The sequence below is a fragment of the Protopterus annectens genome, chromosome 1.part2 (genome assembly GCF_019279795.1).
Source record: "Protopterus annectens isolate FY-2018-M chromosome 1.part2, PAN1.0, whole genome shotgun sequence".
Taxonomy (NCBI): domain Eukaryota; kingdom Metazoa; phylum Chordata; order Ceratodontiformes; family Protopteridae; genus Protopterus; species Protopterus annectens.
This window is the reverse complement of record NC_056727.1, coordinates 312,914,737-312,936,545: the sequence shown is the minus strand read 5'-3', so window position 1 is coordinate 312,936,545 and position 21,809 is coordinate 312,914,737.

Here is a 21,809-nt window from a genome sequence, read left to right as displayed (position 1 = left end):
ATTTTGTGTGTGATAAAACCAGAAAATGACATCTCAGGTGTTGTGGAACATCTTGAGACAGTTTAAAGTCTTTTCAGGATATAAAATTAATGAAGATAAAGCAGGGGCTATAGTTGTAAACTATGTATCCACACATGAATTGATCCAGTAATACCCACATTTATGGGGGCCCAATAAATGAAGTATTTAGGAGTATGGATTAAAAAAATGAAACTGTATGCCAGTTAAGGATATGTGGGAAGATGCTAAACAAAAGATGATATAAAATCTGAGAAACTGGAAGCTCTTGTTTATGGATATGGATAGCAAGATACAAGCAGTCAAAATGTTTTAGTCACTTTAGTTTAATATACATGTCAGACATATTTTATCAACCACAGGAGAAGTTATGAACAATAATTAATAAAGAGTTAAAGGAATTTATCTGAGAGGGAAAGAGGGCAACGGTCAAGTGGGATAAACTGAGCATTACAACGGAACAAGATGGTATAGGATTACTTGATTTGAAGGGATATTTTCAGAGATACATATTTAAGGCTTGTATACATAACACAAGCAGAAAGCTATAATTCAGAGTGTAAAGGGATGATGGTGACAAGGAGAAATTCAAGAAATAAAAAGAGAGTGGGATTTTGAATGCAGATCCTTACGGAAAATAACAACAGCCATACCAAATATTACATTCATAAAGTAGCATAAAGTATTCTAAGGAATAAGCCATCATAAGAATGAGAAAGGAGATTTTGTTGATAAGGAAGACTGCAATTAGGAGTATAGAGTACAGGCAAGAGGGGGCAAGAATTTATTGGAGAAAACTGGCAAAGAAACCATGGTATTAGGAAGAAATAACTAGAGAGGAAAAGGTAATAGAATGGTAAGAGGCCAAGCAGACATTTGGACTGCAGGCTGGAGACTGCCTTCCATATAGGGATTGATATCAGAGTATAGGCAAAGACAAAGGGATAGAGGAATCATAGAGGAAAGACTTGCTCTTTTAGTGATTTTACTTGAATCTAGGACAGAAGCTGTTGTTAAAAAAGAGATAATTATTTGGGCATATCAGATATTGCATGATAACTGTAGGAATCAATCAGAAAATGTTAGAAAAGATTGGGGAGAGACAGACTGGATAAGTAATTCACAAGAAAACAATGGAGGACAACTGTATAGCTACCAACTATGTTCAAGGTCTAGACGATTTAGGATTTTTGCTTGGAAGTGTTTGCATAGGTATTTGTATAACCCAAGTAGACTCCAAAGGATTTTTTCCTCAGGTAGATGGTAAATGTTAGAGGTTTGATGGGGAAGAAACAGGTAACTGGGAACATATGTTTTGGGAATGTAAAAAGTTGGCGAACTTCAAAAATTGCCTACAGAGTACTCTGTCAGAAAATTTGGGTGAATGAATGGGTGTAACTAAGGAAATTATTTTTTGAGCTGGGATACAAGATCTAAATTGCCTAGACATAGTATGACCGCATTAGGCTGAATTCTGGTGGCTGTCAAAAAAGCAATTACTGGAAAATGGAAATCACAGTCTAAATCAGCTGTATTTAAATTATTGAATATTGGAACAGGGATGAAATAACTGGAAGTTGGATCATTAGAAAAGGTTTGGAGCAAATTACATAAAAAATGGAAATTGTGGGAATAATACATGCAAAATAATGTTTTGGAGGATGAGTGAGATTTAATGGAATACAGAAATTGAGCAATTTATGTAATGTTGGATTGATTTTAGTTATACAAAAAAGCATATGTGCTGTATAATGTTTGTGACCAGGAACATGCTAATATGTTTTGTTTTCTTTTATATAAATATATATTTGCCTACGTCTTAAATGATAATTCAATAAAGGTGTTTTAAAAAAACAATTGTTAAGCACTTTTCAAGCTGATCTTAATACAGGGTGTCTTGCTAGAGTAGTGCTCAACAAGGTTGTCTTTCTTCCAATACTGGAGCACAATCCCAGTGCTCCATTCACTACAAGTGAACCTAATATCCAGAGCATTTTAGTTAAATGTACTGCTGGAAGATCAGCTGTGGTAAAGCTCACCACAGACATCTACCTGTTCATGTGTACCACAACATTCATACAAAATCAAACAAGCATTGAACAGAATTTTAACATCAATGAGTATATCAAAATAGTGATGTGCTCATGTATATATATATATATATATATATATATATATATATATATATATATATATATATGTGTGTGTGTGTGTGTGTGTGTATTTACATTAATATAATGAAGCCAGCTATTTGCTACAGAGTCTACTATGTGTAACACAGAGGGGTCTGAAAGATTAATATCAGCATGCCTGGTGTGCTTGCCATCATCTCTTAAGCAATTACACTTTGCCTTTGTCAAACAAGCCTTAAGCTTTTTTTCCCAAATAGTCTGAGGATAGTAAAGATCTGAGTTCTTTAGCACTTTATTCCATATGGACAGAAGCTACAATACAGAAGGTTCTTTCTGTATAAGCTAAAGTAAAGTTAGGTCTTACCAAAAGTGTGGTGTCGTGACTTTTAGGTCATAGTTTATGTTATGAACCAGTAGGATATTTTTAAGAAGGTTACTGTACTGCTCACTAAGTAATTCAAAGGTGAATGTATTTAGCAGAAAGGTGGATCTGGCTGTGATTATTTTCTTTAAAGTTAAACAGTGATATTAAGTGGGATTAGATAAATGAATAAACCTGAAGAGTCTGTCTTCAGTGGAGAGAGAAGTACTATGAAAGTCAATGCATATTCTAGCCTGTGTAACAGGACACTTATTGCAGTAGCCCTTCATCAAACATGAGACAGTAGATTACTTTAAAGGAGATTGTTATTTCTTAGACCTTCAGAACAGCATACAACTGCTGCTTAACAATTATTCAATCTTCAACTGTCTCACAATTGCTCTGACATGGGTTAGACTATGTTCACAACTGGTGCAAGCACAGTGGTCTCAAATGAAATGTAAAAAAAATATAGCATTGTTCATGTTGGTAAACAGAATAGTTTTACATACCATATAAATGATGCATCCCTCAAATTAGACACTGTTGTAAAGAATTTACTCCCTTTTGTTGATAATTCCTTATCATTTTATCATCATGTCTCTGTAGTAGTTTGGAAAAATTGTTATGTGGCTCATCTAATTTCCAAAGGCAACTCCATTAGATCCAAAGAAGTCTTAATTCCCCTTTTCTCATATCTTATCAGAGCCACTATTGACTATAATACACCTTTTGGCACATATGTGTTAAAACATATCACACAACTTGAGAGATGTCAGATACATAAAAAGATCAGTGGCCTCAAAAATCTTAGTTATCAGGAGAGACTATCAGCCCTTTCTCTGTGCTCAATCTCTTACAGACTCTTCAGCGGATATATGTACTTAGCCTTTTGAGCCATGAAAACTCCAACCCTAGTTGACCTCCTGTTTCTTAGTAGAACAAGTGCTACCTCAAATACTCAGTTAAAGGAACAAAACCTTCAGCAGCAGATAAATAAGACATGTCGGCATTATAGATTCACATCCTAACATATTCCTCAGCTCTGCAACAAACTTCCTCTACATGTCAATGAGAGTAACACCATTGCCACCTTCAAGGTAAACCTAGATAATTTCATGGACAACTTCAAATTCTCCCTTGGTGTATCTTGTATTGCCCTCCTTAAGTAACTTTTAAATAGGGTTTTTTGGCTAGACTTGTAATGGTCTGCAGATTGATTGCTTAGTACTTCTTTCTGAACCAGTGGAAATGTAGCTTTTGAATTCCACTGTAACCTTCTTCCCCAGATTCTAAAACAGTCTACAGCTTAAAGCAAGTTGATGCTCTGAGTTTGTAACTATTTACAGAATAGCTGTCTTTCACTCTTGAGTTTTGGCCTAAATACAAACTGCTTTGGAATCCAGTCCTTAGTGCTCATTCACATGCATAAATCACAAAGCTGTTTCTCACTTCAATGTCAGGGATGTTTATTTTGTATTTTGCTTATATTGCTTTTGTCTACATCTCTGGCTATGACTAAAGAGAGTCTATTTGAGCATTTCACATAACCAGTTACCAAATGAGTAAGCAAAATCTTCTTCAAATGTCATTGGTAAGATGTGAAATATTTTAGCCAAGATGTAAGCTTGATAAATTAACCTAGGAATCTAAGAATTTATAATAAGATGAAATAAGAAGGTACATAACAGTACAATGTGAATTATTCTCTTGTCAGAGGTGGGCTACACATAATAAAACTAATCATAATTTTTGCAAGCAGCTTACACTATATATGCATTGCACATTAAAGATAAACCCAAGCAGAGGATGGAATGATTGCGAGCTATCAGCAATCCAACTTCATAGCGTTTTGTTCTTTAGCTAATTTCCTGACTGGGATCCTTTCATGTCCTCCCTGGTCCTCTCTGGGTTTTTGTTGGGGTCTGCAATTGCTTCCTACATCCCAAAGGCATGTTGAGGGGTGAAGTAGTGACTGTCTCATACCTCTCAACTGTACAGATTTTTGCAGAATGTCCAGATTTTTGCCTTATATTTATGGTCCGTTTTTCATAAAAGTGTGGCTGTCTGGCAAATTAGGGACAAATCATTAAAGACTGAAGTTAGGAAATAATGACAGACATTTGAGTTTTAGACTTCATACCCTTCAGAAAGTTCATGCTAATCTAAAACCTGTTATTCTATCAACTTTCTAAGTTTGTAAGAGCAATATTTCAAAAATGTCACTATTTGTACCACTTTTTATGACTTTGTCCAGATTCCTTACTCTAAGCGGTTGAGAGGTATGACTGTCATGTCAGGAAGCTTAATAAACAACACTCAGACACAAGAGATGTCTAAACTCTATGAAGTTTATGTTGAAACCAATTTTCTATGGAACTTAGGTGATTCACATGACATGCAAATCAATGAAGCAAGATCATATATCCCCACATACAGGACATTACCCCTTTTCAATTTAATTTATTTATTTATTTGACATTTGTTAACTGGGTTAGTCCAAGTGGGCAGCAGCTCTTTTTTAGTGGAGACAAACAGAGAAAAGCTCCAGTATTAACAGTAAAAAGAACAGTTACATGCATGCATGCATGAAATATGCCAAAAATAACAGAATAAAAGAGTTACATACATTGAGTACAATGACAAGTAACAGAGTGAAGGAGTTACATAAATGAAGTACAATGAACAAGTTAAACAGGATGAAAAAATACAAGCATGTAATACAAGGTGAACAAATAAGTAATAATACAGAATATATACAAGAAATTTCCAAAAAAGGAAACTCATGGTACAATATCTAAAGGTACAGCGCTAAAAGCTGTATGTAATACTGCCTATTAGTAGGAGTTTAAAAGCAGTTAACAGAAAAAGAGGGAGAAATTTGGAGGTAGCAGCAGTTGCATTAAATGGAGGGAAGGGTAGTTTAAGTCAGGTGATTGCATAAGCATGACCAGGATTTTAGGAGGCTGTTTGTAGGGATATTTTAAAGGAGTTAGTGTTAGGGATAGATCTTACAACTAGTGGCAGTTTATTCCGAGCATTTGTCACAGACTGTAGAGGACTTTGCCAACATTTCAATTGGGCACAGAAACTTCTAGTAGGTGTTGTTGAGAGTTCTGGAGTGAACGGTTGGGAGTATAAGGCTGAATGAGGGTAGAGAGAGAAGGACAGGATGAGGGTTAGTACAGGATGAAATGAGTCAGGTAAACTGTGGTAGAATGAGTTGTTGGAGTTCCAGCCACTGTAGGCATTTCAAGGATAGACAGTGGTGAGAGTGATAGGGTTGATTTGTGGCAAATCTTGCAATTTTATTATAAGTGAGTTCCAGTTCAGACATAAGATTGGATTGGAGGTTAGTGAGAATAGGGACAGCATAGAGTAGAGTGGGTAGTAGGAAAGCTTGTGCAAGAGAGAGTTTAGAATCATTTGTGAGAAATTTTTTGTGCCTGTACAGCAAGCTCAATTTTTGATGAGTCTTTTTGATGCAGTGTTGAATGTGGAGATTGAATTTTAGTTGATCATCTACAATAACTGCTAGGGTTGGCCGCGGTGGTGCAGCGGTTAGCGTTGCTGTATCCCAGCAAGAGGTCCTCCAGTTTGATCCTTGGCTGGGGTGCCTTCTGTGCGGAGTCTGTATGTCCTCCCTGTGGTCGTGTGGGTTTCCTCCGGATGCTCCAGTTTCCTCCAACATCCCAAAGGCATGCTGTAGGTGGATTGGACACTCTAAATTGGCCCTAGATGTGAGTGCATGTGTGTGTGTACCTTATGTGGAAGGTAGGGTGCCGGGCTGGCAACTTGACACTGTAAATCTCCACTGCCAATCATGAGTAGACAGGTGATCCTCTGTGGCGACCCCTAACCGGGAAAAGCCGAAAGAAGAAGAATCTACAATAACTCCTAGAAGTTTTGTGTGAAGGTCAACAGATATGATTGCGCTATTAAGGGAGAAGAGAGTAAAGGAAGTTTTGTGATGGTGGAGAGATTTTGGGAGGAATAGGAGGAGTTTGGTTTTCTTAGGGTTTAGAAGTTGGTTGGATGTTATCCAGTTTTCAACTCAGTGGAGAGATTCTTGGGTAAGGGTTTCAAGGTGGATGAGAATGTCAGAGCAGGTGATGATTATAGAGTCATCAGCATACTGTATTAAAGAAGAGTGGGGACAGGATGAGTAGAGGGTGTTAGTAGATATATTAAATGGGAGTAGTCCAAGGATGGAGCCTTGGGGTACCCCTGTTTGTACTGGTAGGAAGGGAGAAGAAATAGATTGCCCTTTAACAGAGTGATATCTATTGGAGAGGTAACTAGAGAACCAAGAAAGTGTAGGGTTGGACAGGTTAAAGCTAGTTAGTTTGGATAGAAGTATTTTGTGGGAAACAGTGTCAAAGGCCTTAGAGATGTCCAGAAATAGACATTAGACTAACTTATTGTTGTCACGTGATTTAGCAATAGAATTTGTTAAGGATGCCAGTGCAGTAGATGTGCTATGTTTAGAGTGAAAGCCATGTTGGGTAGGGGTTAGTAGTTTTTCTAGTATTAGATCTATATATCTATGATTTAGCATGAAATATTTTACAATGAGTACTTCCAAATTTACTTTAACACTGTAAACTGGACATGTGCAGGCTGTTTACATCAAAATGTAACTTTTGAAAAAAGACAGTTTGAATAATGTAACAATTCAGTCCTTGGAATCATTTTTAACACTGTAACAAACCATATATTCGTCTGTTTTTCCAACAGTCAGCCATATCTACAAAATTTAAAAGAACTGTTTATACTGTACATCTAGGCTTCTTTTGGGGATAGCTTTTATTGCAAAACAGCTTCACTGGGAGATATAACTTTAGGATTTTCAATCTGCAACTCTTTTGACTATCACAGTTTTCACAGTCTCTTGTTTTCTTGCAATGTGACTAGTTGATCTTAGTCTTGTAATTTCAAGTTTAACTTCAATATATTTGAATTTATCATTGGTAGTTCTATAACTACTATGATTCTATATTTCATTTAAAAGTATATTCCAAGTATATAGATGAAGTATGCTTAGGTACAAAAGTGTACCATCTAAGATGTATGCTTGTTTACTCATGCATTTTTCCTAAGTGTAACTCACATTATATGTATTTAATGTATCTATGGACTGAGTTTCAGATTTCACCAATACAATATAGACTGTAACTATCTAAGTTCTGATAGTCCAGCGCAGTGATGTAATATGATTTGCTCTCATGTGCAATTCTGTAATTTTATATCCATTCATTTGTAAATCTGTAATAGTTTTTGCTTCTGCACCCAGGTCATAGCTGTAAAGGGACTTAGGACCAGAATACTTACCTGTCAAACAAAATAAAGACATAAATAAATATTTATCTTATACAAATTTAGATATTTTTTAGTATAGCTTACCATCTTCTTTATTAACTATAAAGGACCTTGGTTTAACCACTTCACTAACAACTTCAGCTTCAGACTACAATCCTTCCCATGACTTTTGAATTTGTACTTTGTCTCCAACCTGTAAGTCTGGCAGCCTTTCACAGCTTACAGTACAGTAGTATTTCTGCTTGAGCCAAATTCTATCCACCATTTCCTTTTTGGTATGTTGATTATTGGGTATCTAAAAGGGCAATGGGGTAGAATCAATGATGGCAAAGTCATCCCCAGTGAAATAGTCAGCCCACAGCATAAACCATTGGTTACCACAGTTATCTTCAAGCAGTGGTCAGAGAGGGCTGTAAGGTCAACGGAGACCAGGCTGGAGACCTGGAACCTTGACTGGAAAGAAAGCACAACAGCTCCAAGAATTACTCAGGGCTCTAGCACCACAAGAAGAAGAGGAAATAGAAATAGATGGAGATGAAAAAGAATGGCAGTGCCTAAAAATGACATGTGTGAGGACTACAGCTGACTAAGACAGATGTAAATAAAACATATAAAGTCAGCTGGTGGTGGAATGCAGAAGTCCAAGAAGTCATCAAAAGAAAGAAGGAGTGCAGGAAAAAGTGAGAGATAGAAAAGACGGACCAGGCTGGAAAGGAATACTGGTTGGCTAACAAAGAGGCTAAGAAAGGATCTACAATAGCAAAGAACAAGGCACTCTACCAACTTCTGGAAAGTGACTTAGTAGATGGCTCAAAGAGACTATAGCAAGTTACAAGGCAAATACAGAAAGATAAAGAAGATAGTCAGACACTCTTCATAAGGGATGCCATTAACAACCTGCTCCCGAGTCCACGGGACATCAAATGCAGACAGAAGAAGTGTTTTTAGCAACTTCTTAATGAAGAAAACCCCACTGAAGCTATTCTGCCCAAGACACAGCCTATGGTGAGAGAAGAGAAGAAGCCCACTGTGACATCTGTGCACTGCCCCAGTAATCAAGAAGACTCAATCCTCACCACCAGCACTAGTAAGGGGCGTCCACATTGGGAGGATAACAAGTACACACACAGTAAAGTACAATTTCCCTTAAGAGCACACAGAGATCACAGTCAGTTTGGGGCTGGTTTCTCCCTTTCTCTCCAGATCCCTAATAAGACTCCCCACTGGCACACCTATAGGGTTCAGATCTCAGTTGAATGGTCAAGCCAAGATCTCCAGCACCCCCTCTGTCCAACCAGTGCTTCATGTCCCTGCCCAAGTAGCTGACACACGCACACACTTTGATATTAGAGTTATATACAAACACACAGACACTCCTAGGGAAAGTTGGCACAGGTTCTCCAGCTATGCTCCCTTCTGCCCAGACTATACAGTAGTAGCAATTGCCACCAATCACTAATACAAGCTACTATAAAGGCCCTTACCAAAGGGTGTCCAATTCTACTGTGCAATGTTATTATTATCCAGTTGGTAAGTGTGACTGAGAGTTGAAGACTATTTAAAAGTGGCTTATACAGTATCACCAAATACATGCAAGTACTCTAAGACCTTAAATTATCTCTACACAAAACAGCAACAGTTAAAAGGTTTAAATATATTTAATAATAAATAATAAAAACACAAGACAATACTTGTTAACTCAACACAATGACAGAAAGTTCAGAAATCACTGGAAATACTTTAAAACAACATTGTAGGATAGTCACATAAATATAGAAAACAAATAGACTAATCTTGCTATTTCTATTTATCGCTAAGAGAAATACTAAGATCTAAGATCCTACTTACAGAGCAAAGCAAGTGCTGATGAGCTGATTTGTTATGGTTCAGACACAAATACAAAATGCTATTCTTACTTTCAGAGATAGCCCTTAAATTGAAAATACACATCACTGCTGAGTCATTTCAAATTACATCATTCTTGTCACATCTGCTAACGTTTTCCAGGCTCACAGAACTCAAACTTTTAACATTTCATTTTTATCTGCACCTGCCAGGAAGCCACAGCAACAAAAGACACTTTACATGTGAAACCTAGTAATTATCTATGTCTTAAGACAATAGAAAGAATTTCTAGCTGCAGACATCCTGTCTTCGAGCTTGAGACCACACACAGTCATAAATTCTTTACTTATCAGCTTTTTTCCCGCAGGGTGTACTGTGGTGAAATTTTTGAAGCTTAGCACATAATACAGTTTTTATACATTTGTGAAACCAGCCTGTGGATCATATTAATATTTACAATGACATAGAATTATTTAAAAAATTCTATCTGGCTAGGTTGGCAGCTCCTCAGTTTTTCACATTTCATCCCCCCCTGAGAACTCAAGCTAGTTTTTCAAATCTGCAAAATTTTCAAAAGTGCATTGTCATCCTCTTTGGTAAAAATTCTGTACCCATGAACTACCACATAGGCGGTAGTCTACTTAACACCGAAAGTGTGATAAGAGACCTTGGGACACAGGTGGACAGTAGTCTCTCCTTTGATAATCACATCGCCAAAGTGGTCAGGAAATCCTTCTATGTGGCACACCTCATCACAAAAGGTTTCTCATCCAGAAAAAGAGAGGTCATTGTTCCCCTCTACTCATCACTCATTAGACCCATTATAGAGTACAAAGCCCCTTTTGGTATGTACCTCACAAGACATCTACAACAACTGGAAAGGCCGCAAAAATACCTCACAAAGAGGATTACTGGCCTCAAACAGATGCCTTATGCAGACTGTCTAAAAAAACTCCAGCTTTACTCCGTCGCATATCGCCTACTCAGAGGCGATCTCTGCCTAACATATAAAGCTATGTCAAACCCAGAGCTGTTGGACATGTTCCACTTAAAGAAATCCCAATCCCTCTGAGCTACACGCTCTAGGGACCTAAACCTTGTCAGCACAATAAACAAAACATGCTGGAGGGATAGATTCCTGTCCCAGAGACTTCCCATACTCTGGAACAGACTACCTATCTATGTCAAACAGAGCTCCTTATTAGCACTCTTCAAGAAACATCTTGATGATTGGATGGGTAATAGTAAATTTACCCCGGGGATCACTTCTGTGGTTCTGCCTGACAGGGGCACAGGAAAATAATTTTCTTGGGTGGCGAAAGCCAGGGTACATTTTTGGCTAGGCTTGTATAGGCCCTAGGGACAATAGCCTGGTACCTACCTATGAACCTATAAATGTCCCTTGAGAAACACTGAGGGTTGAGTCTATCTGGGTATACCTTACCCCATTCCCTGTCTTGACAGCCCATCTGCATTGGCATTGCTAACCTCACTGTGGTGCTGCACTGACATTTCATATGCTTGCAACCCTAGGCTCCATCTTAGCAACTTGGGATTTTGCTAGCTGGTTCAATGTAACTATATTAGAGGATTGTGATCTGTAACTACAGGGAATTTCCTTCCATACAGATAAGGGTGAGGTTTCTGTAATGCCCACACTATGGGTAGACATTCTTTTTTTACGGCTGCATAGCATTCCTCCCTGGGTTGGAGCCTATGACTGAAATAAACCACTGTGTGCTCTTCTCCCTCTGTAGAAATCTGGCAAGTACAGCCCTCACCCCATGGTTCAAAGCATCCACCTGCACAACAAATTATTTGCTGTAATCTGGACTGGCTAACACAAGGGGTTGTCCCAAAGCTTCTTTAAGCTTCTGGAATGCCTGCACACATGCTGTGGTCCACACTAACTAATCTGGCCTGTTTTTCCTTGTCAGGTCTGTGAAAGGAGCAGCTATAACTGGGGACAGCCTTTCTGTAGTACCCTGCTGTCCCTACGAATGCACTCACATGCTTTTTTGTAATAGGTGCAGGCCATGCCTGAATGGCTTCCACTCTGGCAGGTTTGGCCTGATCCTACCACTCCCCACTCTATGTCCCAGGTAGGAGATCTCTACCATACCCACCTGACACTTGCTGGGCTTAATGGTCAACCCTCTCCTCTGTAGTCTGCCCAGCACCTCCCTGACATGCTGAAGGTGTTCTTGCCAGGAATGGCTGTAGATGGCAATATCATTTAGGTAAGCAAGGGCAAACCCTCCTGCTACTGCTAGGATATGATCTACCAGCTTATAGAAAGTCACTGAGGCATTTTTCATCCCAAAGGGCATCTTTGTGAACTCATGCAAGCCAAAAAGAGTCACAAAGGCTGATGTCTCTCTAGCACTGGGAGTCAAGGACACCTGCCAGTAACCCTTGATCAATGGTGGTAAGATGCTTAGCCCCACCCAGCTGCTCTATGGCTTCATCTGGCCTAGGCATGGGGTAATCATCTGACTCTGTGTGACTATTTAATTTCCTGTAGTCTACACAGAACCTGGTGCTGCCATCCTTCTTTGGCACCAGCACCACTGGGGAGGCCCAGGGACTGTTGGACTCTTGAATTACCACTAATTCCAGCATTTTCTGTATCTCCTCCCTCCGAGTCTATTTGAATCTCTCAGGCACCCTGTAAGTGGCCAGCCTAATAGGCTTTTGGGGTCCTATATCCACCTGGTGCTGCACCAGGTGGGTATTCCCTGGTTTCCCAGTGAATATGTCCCCAAACCCCTGTAACACTGCTCATATTTCTCGAACCTGGGTAGGAGATAGCTGCTTGGACATTGCTATCCCTTCCACTGAAGTGTCAGTCCGAGCCTCACTGAGGAGATCAGTCACCAGATCTCCCTTAGACTCCTCCTGCAGTCCACTGCAAATACTCCGCACAAGGGCCTACCTATCATGATAAGTTTCATCATGTTAACATGGTACAATTTGTGCCCCTGCCTCCTGCCTAGCAGTTCTACCATGTAGTTAACATCACTGACATTCCTTACCACCTTGTAGGGTCCCTACCAAGCTGCCTGCAACTTTTTGTGTCCAACACGAATGAGAACCACTACCTGCTTCCCTACAGCATACTCTCTAGCTCAAGCATTCCTGTCATACCAGACCTTTTTCTGCTGTTGGGCTTCTCCCAGGTTCTCCTGGGCCAAGTCCATTGAGTTCCCTGAGCCTTACCCTGAGGTTTAGGACATATGCCACCACAGACTCCTTGTGGGATTCACACTCACCTTCCCACTCATGTTGAATTAAATCTAGAGGTCCCCTCACCCTATGCCCATACAACACCTCAAAGGGTGAAAAACCTGTGGACTCCTGGGGAACCTCTCTGTAAGCAAACAACAGATGGAGAAAATATTTGTCCCAATCCCTCTTACACTGGTCTGCAAATGCCTGAAGCATGGACTTGTGTGTAGGGTTTAAACTCTCAACAACACCATTAGTCTGGGAATGGTAGGGGGTGGTCTTTAGATGTTTGACCCCACAGTACTTCCACAGACAAGCCAGCAGGTCTGACATGAAATTAGCACCTCTGTCAGTCAGTATTTCTTTTGGGAAACCTACCCTGCTGAAAATCTCTAACAAAACATTTGCCACCTTTTCTGCCTCAATGGAGGACAACGCCACTGCCTCAGGGTATCTTGTAGCATAATCTACTACCACTAGGATATACTTTTTCCCTGTGGAAACTGGGGTACTCAAAGGCCCCGCAATAGCTACCCTCTGAAATGGCTCCTGAATCACAGGCAAAGGCATCAAAGGAGCTTTCACCTTGTCTCCTGCCTTGCCTACCTTTTGGCACTGCTCACAAGTTCTGCAGTACCCTGTTACATCTCTGGAAATCCCAGGCCAATAAAAGTTCTGCATAATATGTCTCTGTATGTTTTGTGCCCATATGACATGCAAAGGGAATATCATGGGCTATGGCTAGAAGTGCCAGATGGCAGGCTCTAGGTGCTACCAATTGCTGTATCCTCTCACCTTCTAGCCCTCCCTCAGGGGTTCACTCTCTATACAGTAACCCTTTGTCCCAATATACAGAATCCCCCTTCCCTTGAGAATCAGGTGCCTCACTAGCTACCTGCCTTAGACCTTGTAATGTAGGGTCTGAGAGCTGAGCCTATCTCAACTCTCTCTTTGTAACCCTTCCCAGCTCCCCTTTCACAGGAAGTCTGTTATCCCCTGACAGCAGTGTCTCACTGTCAGCCTGGGTGCTACTACTCATCTCTACCTTTGCAGTCACTGTGTCCAAGGGAACATCAGTACCGACAAGCAGCTGTGTCTCACCTTCAGTCTTACTGCAACAGGGTAGCTCCCTCCTTGAAGTAACCACCTCACCAGTCCTGGCTGCAAGTGTGTGGTCTGTCTGAGTCTTCCTCAGGCTACCAGACCCACAGGCTTGTCTCCAAGCCTGACTGTGTGTAACTGCATTACAACATGGCATTACATTATTAAAATCCTTCCCTATCAGGACATCTGTAGGATGGTAGTTTGGTACCTTTGTTGTCTCCAGACAACCCACTGTTGGAATTTTGCTAAGGGCTTGTTCCCTCACCAAAATGTTTGCCAGCCCTTCTAAAGTGGTGACCTGACATCCACTCACCCACTTATGAAAATACATGCTTAGTTCAGCAATATATTCATACAGACTTTCATCTGTCTTGCGTCTATGCTCACAAAACTTTTTCCTATAAGCTTCAGGTGTTAGCTTAGAAAACTCTAGCAAACAATTCTTTACAACATTCATCATCATCATCATCATCATCTTTCGGCTTTTCCTGTTAGGGGTCACCACAGCAGATCATCTCTTTCCATTTCTTCCTATATTCTGCATCTTGCTCTGTCACACCAACCGCCTGCATGTCCTCTCTCACCACGTCCATAAATCTTATCTTAGGCCTTCCTCTTTTCCTCTTACCTGGCAGCTCCATCCTTAGCATCTTTTTCCCAATATACCCATCATCTCTCCTCAGCACATGTCCAAACCAATGTAATGTCGTCTCTCTTGCTTTGTCTCCAAACTGTCCAACATGAGCTGACCCTCTAATATACTGATTCCTAATCCTATCCATCCTAGTCACACCGAGTGCAAATCTTAACATCTTTAACTCTGCCACATCCAGCTCTGACTCCTGCCTTTTTGTCAATGCCACTGTCTCCAACCCATATAACATAGCTGGTCTCACTACCCTCTTGTAGACCTTCCCTTTCACTCTTACTGGTACCCGTCTGTCACAAATCACTCCTGACATTCTTCTCCAAATCGTTTCCACCATACTCCTTGATCTTTCTAAAGCCTTCGATACTTTCTCTCACACCCTGCTCTTAACTAAACTCTCCAAACTCTACCTATCCTCCTCCTCTTTGAACTGGTTCTCTAGCTATCTTTCCAACAGAAATCAAGCGGTAAAGTGGAAAAAAGCAACTTCCTCCTTTCTAACCACCCCTACCGGAGTTCCACAAGGCTCTATACTGGGTCCTCTTCTCTTCAATATCTTCATTAATGACTTCCACAAAGCTATCCCTTTCTCCAGCATCATCCAATATGCTGATGATTCTACTATCATCTGCTCTGCCTCTTCTATCCCCACTCTACAAAAACTTACTCAAGACGCCTTTGCTTCCACAGAGCAATGGATGCTTAGTAATCATCTAGCTCTTAATGCCACCAAAACCAAATTAATGTTATTTACCCCCTCCAAACTCACTCCCCCCAACATGAACTCATTCTTAATTACCAGTCAAAATAACTTACCTCTCGAAATAGTATCAGACACCAAACTACTCGGAGTTCAGATCGACAACCAACTAAAATTCAATTCCCACCTACAAAAAAACATCAAAAAAACACATAAAAAAATTGGCATGCTCTATAGACAAAAGGACTACCTTACATCCACCACTAGAATCACTCTAGCTACTTCCTTTCCTCATCCCCTCCCTTCTATATGGTGCTCCACTACTTACTAACCTTCAGTCCTCATTAAAAAAACAGCTCTCTTCATGCTATAATAAAATTGCTAAATTCGCCACCACTCAAAGGTCTTCCACTCACCATTGTCTCTCCCTCCATAAACTAAAATGGTTAGAACTTCCCAACTATCTTACTTACACTCAACTAACTTTAGCCCATAAGCTGATCCTAAACCCCTCCAAGTGTCCCTCCCTTGCCTCTGCCCTTAAAATGCACCTACCAAATAGAGTGCTAAGGTCTAATAATCAAAATTTACTAGAAGTGCACAAACCCACTCGTCCCCCAGGCAAGAACCTCCTTTCCTTCAGCCTCGCTCGCCTCTGGAACTCTCTACCACCTAACATCCGCATTACCTCTAACCACTCTACCTTCAAGAAGTCACTTTTCTTACATCTAGCGTCTCAGTGGGAATGCTCTTGCTCCCACCCCTCATAACCAACTCTACTAAATGCCCTTAAATACCATAATCTACCTTATTCACCTTCTATGTGTGTTCATTAAACTGCATTTATGTTTTTGTATTCTGTTCCTTCAATTGATTGTACCAATGCTTTTACTGTTACATCATGCTGTCATTATGTTTTGCTAGTTCAATGTATCTAAAAATTACTATCAAATGTTAATGTATATCTATTTTCTGTTTGGAGCTTTTCTCCCCAGGACTCCATTGAAAACGGGTTCTTCAAGGCCCAATGGACTATCCTGGTAAACCAACTGCAATAAATAAATAAATAAACTGCAATAAATTCTCCACCCATTCCACCCTGCCTGTACTCTCTTCTTCACCTCTCTTCCACATTCACCATTACTCTGAACTGTTGATCCCAAGTACTTGAACTCGTCCACCTTTACTAACTCTACTCCCTGCATCCTCACCATTCCTCTACCCTCCCTCTCATTTACACACATATATTCTGTCTTAGCCCTGCTGACCTTCATTCATTTGCTCTCTAGAGCATATCTCCACCTCTCCAGAGTCTCCTCAACCTGTTCCCTACTCTCACTACAGATCACAATGTCATCTGCAAACATCATAGTCCACGGGGCCTCCTGTCTGATCTCATCTGTCAACCTGTCCATCACCACTGCAAATAAGAAAGGACTCAGAGCTGATCCTTGATGTAATCCCACCTCCACCTTAAATGGATCTGTCACTCCCACTGCAGTCCTCACCACTGTCACCCTACCCTCGTACATACTTCTCTGCCACTCACGACTTCCTCATACAATACCACAACTCTTCTCTAGGCACCCTGTCATATGCTTTCTCCAAGTCTACAAAGACACAATGCAACTCCTTATGACCTTCTCTGTATTTCTCCAATAACACTCTCAGAGCAAACATTGCATCTGTAGTGCTCTTTCCTGGCATAAAACCATACTGCTGATCACTAATCATCGCCTCCCTTCTTAACCTAGCTTCTACTACTCTTTCCCATAACTTCAAGCTGTGACTGATCAGTTTTATCCCTCTGTAGTTACTGCAGCTCTGCACATCACCCTTATTCTTAAAGATAGGTACCAAAACACTTTTTCTCCATTCCTCAGGCATCCTCTGACTTTCCAAAATTTCATTAAACAATCTAGTTAAAAATTCCACTGCCATTTCTCCTAAGCACCTCCATGCTTCCATTGGTATGTCATCTGGGCCAACAGCCTTTCCATTCTTCATCCTCTTTATAGCTGTCCTTACTTCCTCCTTGCTAATCTGTTTCACTTCCTGATTCACTATCCCCACATCATCCAACCTTCTCTCTCTCTCTCATTCTCTTCATTCATCAGCCTCTCAAAATACTCTTTCCATCTACTCAACACACTCTCCTCTCTTGTGAGTACCTTTCCCTCACTATCCTTTATCACTCTTACTTGCTGCACATCTTTCCTAGCTCTGTCCCTCTGTCTAGCCAATCGGTACAAGTCGTTTTCTCCCTCTTTAGTGTCAAATCTCTCATACAACTCTCCATACACCTTATCCTTAGCTTTCGCCACCTCTCTCTTTGCCATGCGCCTCATCTCCTTATACTCATGTCTACTTTCTTCATCTCTTTGACAATCCCACTTCTTCTTCGCCAGCCTCTTCCTCTGTATACTCTCCTGTACTTCCTCATTCCACCACCAGGTCTCCTTGTCCTCCTTCCTCTGTCCAGATGTCACACCAAGCACCTTTCTAGCAGTCTCCCTTACTAGTTCTGCTGTAGTTACCCAGCTATTCGGTAACTCTCCACTGCCTCCCAGTGCCTGTCTTAACTCTTCCCTAAACTCCACTTCACAATCACCATTTTTTGACTTCCACCATTTAATCCTTGGCACTGCTTTCACACTCCTCCTCCTCTTCTTGATCACCAACGTCATCCTACAGACCACCATTCTATGCTGCTTAACTACACTTTCCCCTGCCACCACTTTACAGTCTCCAATCTCCTTTAGACTGGCCCTCCTACATAGGATATAATCCACCTGTGTGCATCTTCCTCCACTCTTGTACGTCACCCAATGCTCCTCCCTCTTCTTAAAATACGTATTCACCACAGCCATGTCCATCCTTTTCGCAAAATCCACAATCATCTGACCTTCTGCATTCCTCTCCTTAACACCGTACCTACCCATCACTTCCTCATCCCCTCTGTTCACTTCACCAACATGCCCATTAAAGTCCGCTCCAATCACTAGTCTCTCACCCTTGGGTACACTCACCTCAACTTCATCCAACTCACTCCAAAATTTCTCTTTCTCATCCATCGTACACCCAACTTGTGGAGCATATGCACTAACAACATTCATCATTACACCATCAATTTCAAGCTTCATAAACATCACTCTGTCAGACACTCTCTTCACGTCTAAAACACTCTTGGCATATTGTTCCTTTAGTATAACCCCTACCCCATTTCTCCTGCCATCCACACCATGATAGAACAATTTGAACCCGTTTCCTAAACACCTGGCCTTACTTCTCTTCCATCTGGTCTCTTGCACGCACAATATATCAACCTTCCTTCTCTCCATCATATCAGCTATCTCTCTTCCTATACCAGTCATACTGCCAACATTCAAAGTTCCTACCCTCACTGCTACACTCCTAACCTTCCTCCTCTCTTCCTGCCTTCGGCATGCCTTCGCCCTCCTCTTCTCCTTCGGCCAACAGTAGCCCAATTTCCGCCACACCCTGTTGGCTAACAGTAGTGGTGGCAGTCATTGTTAACCCGGGCTTCAACCGATCCGGTATGGAAATATGAAATTTTTGTGCCATAAGTGATGTGGCAGAATGTTTATGCCGGATGCCCTTCCTGACACAACCCTCCCCATTTATCCGGGCTTGGGACTGGCACAAAGAAATGCACTGGCTTGTGCATCCCCAGTGGCTGGGTACAACATTACAATTTAAAAACTCACCATCAGACAGTTTGGAAAGTACATTTACAGCTTTACCATGGAGTAATGGGGTCAGGAACTGTACCCAGAGCCTTTGGTCAATGTCATACTCTTTACATACCCTCTAAAACATAAGAATGAAACAATCAAAATTATCCCCCTCTGTAAATTGTGGAAGAAATTTACTGACCTTTGTTGCTTCTGGGGTTCAGTTGCTCCCTTTTCCACAAAATAGATAAAATTATGGTGAAGTGGCTGTCCAAAAAGTATTTATTGGCCGCAAAGCAAATAAAACTAAAAAACAATGAACTCTGTTAATCCAGGTTTCGTCCTTGCATTACAGACTTATTCAGAACAATGAACGAGCCCAACTTGTTGGTTAATAAATACATTCCTAATTACAATTATTCAATTAGTTCACTGAAACCTATTACTATTTAAATTAAAACATACATAGCAAAAAAGCACTGAAATAAAAACCTCTTAAAGGAAGCCACAAAATAGTGTCATAATACGATACAAAAATTGAATTATTATCAAAACATTCTTAATAAACCATACAGAGTGTAAACATACTGTTATATTCAAATGTTGTTGTAAATTAATTATGAAAGAAAAGTAAAATCCTATCATATAACTATAAGTGCCCTAACCGTTTCAATAAAATGCATAAGAAAAATAGGATACTTTGAATTTATTCCTTCTATTAAATGAATAACCAGTGTTGAACTAATGTAAAAACAAAAAATATAATAATAAATTATCCTAAAATGTGTTTTAACTTAAGAATGGGTGCTATACTAATGCTTTCGTTGATGCCTGGATAGTTAAGGGCATCTAACCATAATTGTCATTTTAACTCACAAATGTCCAGGTGGATGTCTAAAGTTTTCCCTTGTACATCTTTTTTGATATGCTGTATCACACAAAACCTAAACTCATGATCAGTGTTTGCCATTAAACGTCTAGCTAAAGCATTGGTAACTTTACTATGTTTCATATCCAGTATATGTTCCCTTATTCATTCTCTGAATTGTCTAGCTATTTTTCCCACATAAAAAAACAGGACATTCTTGACATTGTGCAATATATACTACGTTCTGTGTGTAACAGTCATAATGCCCTACAATGGGAATTTTATTGTGGTTAACCCTTATACATTTCCCCATTGTCATAATATGTTTGCAAGTGGAACATCTATCACATTTATACTTTCCACACCTCCTACCCGTTTTGTTTCTGTTTGGACAACCATTCTTCTGTAAAAGTTCTTTGAAGGATTGGTCTTTTCGAAACACAAACTTCAGGACTCCCCCTATTTTTGTTGTTACTTGCTTATCTAATTGTAGGAAGCCCCAATTTTTCTTAACCATCTCTATGTACCATTCCACATCCTGGTTATAAGTAGTTATGTAAATTAAATTCATACTGATATCTTGGTTATTTTTTCTCAAACTCTTATTAATATCAGTGCTACTATTCATCTTTATTATGGCTTGAAAAAAGCCTGTTAGTCTTTTGTGCACCACTTCTTTCTTAACATTATTACATAAATCCTCAGGATAACCCTGTCTTTGGAACATAGTTATCATGAAATCCAATTCCCGTATAAATGCATCATCATCACTCACCATTCTTGCTGCTCTTACCATTTGCCCTTTAATTATTGCATCATCATCACTCACCATTCTTGCTGCTCTTACCATTTGCCCTTTAATTATTGCATCATCATCACTCACCATTCTTGCTGCTCTTACCATTTGCCCTTTAATTATTGCATCATCATCACTCACCATTCTTGCTGCTCTTACCATTTGCCCTTTAATTATCATTCTTTTTTGGTGGTTAGGATGCCAGCTGTTAAAATCCAAATAAGAATTTGAAAAAGTACTTTTTCTATATATATCTGATTTTATGCATTTATTGATCTTATCTATGGTTAATTGTACATCTAAATAAGATATTGTTTCCTTACTGAATTGATGAGTAAATTTTAAAAATTCAACAGTATTATTGTTGAATAATTCATTGTTTTTCAGTTTTATTTGCTTTGCTGCCAATAAATACTTTTTGGACATCCAGTTCACCATAATTTTATCTATTTTGTGGAAAAGGGAGAAACTGAACCATTTCACTTGAATTTTATCAGTTACTCCCTTCCTCATTACCTCCATGACTCTGGTGAAGAGTCAGCATCTCCTTCTCATGCTGACTTTCCTTCTCATCAGCTTCCATGCATAGCAGTTTCTCATTCTCCTCACTCTCTGCATGCCTCAATATCTCTGCTGCTTTTATTTGCAAACACTTGACCTCCAACTCAAGTCTTTTTAGCTCCAGATGGATTTTCAAATCCTCTGTAGAAAGACTGAGCTGTCCATTCTCTGAATGTTGTACATCTCCACAGCCAGTCTGATCATCCTTCTAGTTGCTATTTTCTGATACACCTGTGACCAAAGCTGCAATCATGTCTGCTTTTGTCAGGTTTCCATGCACCAGTCCTTTAGCCTGGCACATCTCAGCCAACTGGCTCCTTGTCAGCTTGCCATACTCCTCTGATGACTTGCTTGTCTGCTCTCCCTGACTAACTAAGCTAACAAAAGAAATAAAATAATTGTGATCTGAACTCTGAATGTTCATTGTGTGGCTGATTTAGAGTACAAAAACACCTTCAGTGATCACTGTACACAAGCTACAGGAATTAAATGTCCACACCACTACAAGCCAATTAGTATGTGATGTGGCTAAC